Here is a 1,902-nt window from a genome sequence, read left to right on the forward strand (position 1 = left end):
AGTCTCGGGTACACTGTAGTCACTACAAGTTCCTCACAGAAGAAGTTGCCCGAGAGTATAGAGAAAAGCTCCACGGAGTTTGGGGAAAAGCTGATGCGGGGTGAAGAAGAATCCGAGAAGTAGGGAGCTGACATCCAAGAAGAGGGAACGCCCGGCAAGAGGCAACCACAGCATGTTTGGGTAGTGCTTGACCGCTGAGAGGCATGGTGGACTCTGAGCGGGGAAACGAGCTGCGAAAGCCGAATGGTCGAAGGCGCTCTGCTAAAAGGCGCTCTGAAGAGCCTAGCAGAATCTGAACACTGACTGGACTCGGCTCGGATCTACAGAATGAGTTGCCAGAGTGAGTGAAGAAGGGTTAACAGATGTGGGGCGCGTGTCACCGGAAAGAGTCAGATCTGAACACTGAAGAAGCCAAAAAGCTTCCCCCCCCCCGGCCCCCGCCCACGGAGTGCTGGAGAGCGTTTTGAGATCCTGATCTGAGGGGTGCCAGTGTTTTAAGATGCCTGACACTCCTGAGGTCATGTGACACTGCCTCCAAGAAACAAGCCAAGTATTGTTGTTTCTCAGGAGCAGAGAAAAAGAAGAGATGCGTATAAATGGATAACGAATTATCCACACCAGCTCGAGAACTGCCATGAGGGGGTCCCCGGGGAAGCTAGTTGTCACACCAGGAAAACACTGACAGGAAGTGGTGATAAGAAAACGGCCTGGGGATCCGAGATGCCTAAAGGAGGCCGGAAGGGAGGCCACGAAGGAAGGCCGGGTGAGGCAGTACACAAGCCCTGATCGGTGCCCGGCTGCAGGCTGAGAAGCAGAAGGCCAACGAAGAAGATGAACAAGAAGAAGGTGGAGACGGCGCTTCAGGTGACCCCAAAAAGGAGAAGTCGTCTCTAGATTCAGATGAGAGTGAAGATGAAAACTACCAGCAAAAGCGAAAAGGTGTTGAAGGGCTCGTTGACACTGAGAACCCCAATCGGGTGGCACAGACAACCAAGGTCACACAACTGGATCTGGGTGGGCCAAAGGAGCTCTTGAAGAGAGGACGAGAAGAAATAGAGAGAAAGAAAGCGAAAGAACGCTACATGAAGATGCATCTGGCTGGGAAGACAGAGCAGGCCAAGGCTGATCTTGCCCGGCTAGCAATCATCTAGAAACAGCAGGAGGAGGCAGCAAGAAAGAAAGAAGAAGAGAGGGAAGCAAAAGATGACGCAACTTTGTCAGGAAAACGATTGCAGTCGCTCTCCCTGGATAAGTAAGCTGGCCTGTGGGAGGAGATGCTGGGGAAGTGAACCGTGCCGCCAGGACCTCTGGCGTGTCTCACCCACCCTGTGCCCTGGTGCCGCTGCAGCAGCCCCTTATGGCCCCTATTGCCTGGGGCCTCCTCTTCATCTTGGCACAGAAGTCGTTCAGGGACTGAGGGAGGGGCTGGGGGAGGAGCTGGCGGAGGGGCAGCTGCTATCTTTGAGACAGAAAGATGCACGACAGCATTTCATACGTAACCAATTGAATGTTTTTGCTGTTTTTAAAATTTGAAACCCTGGTTGGGGGGAGGGGGCGTGCCTGGGAAATGAGAGGTTCCATTTATCCAGTAGATTGCACGTTAGTGGGGAGCCAGGTAGTGTGAGCAGGCAGTTGCTGTGGGAGTCGATGACAACCAGCCCAGATTGTTGTCTGGGGGCTCACTCAGAGGGGCTGTCCAGGAGTCTGTGCCACTAAGGGTCCAAGATTTGTGCCTGGCCAGTTCTGTCTGATGAGACCTCTCCTCTCTGACCTTCCCTGCCCCCTTTCCACCCACCTGGTCAGGGCTAGTGCCCATTTTTAACCCTACCCATTGGTCATTTCAAGAAACCTCTGGTTACTCTGCATCACCCAGACAAGACACACTCCTCAAATCCGACTTGT

The 1,902-nt window shown here is 53.5% G+C and overlaps 1 pseudogene; it reads left to right on the forward strand.

Annotated features, from left to right (window-relative positions):
* Window positions 1-720: 720 nt before the first annotated feature.
* LOC127202178 (28 kDa heat- and acid-stable phosphoprotein-like) lies at window positions 721-1,331 on the forward strand (annotated as a pseudogene).
* Window positions 1,332-1,902: the final 571 nt, after the last annotated feature.

The sequence above is a fragment of the Acomys russatus genome, chromosome 18 (genome assembly GCF_903995435.1).
Source record: "Acomys russatus chromosome 18, mAcoRus1.1, whole genome shotgun sequence".
Classification (NCBI taxonomy): domain Eukaryota; kingdom Metazoa; phylum Chordata; class Mammalia; order Rodentia; family Muridae; genus Acomys; species Acomys russatus.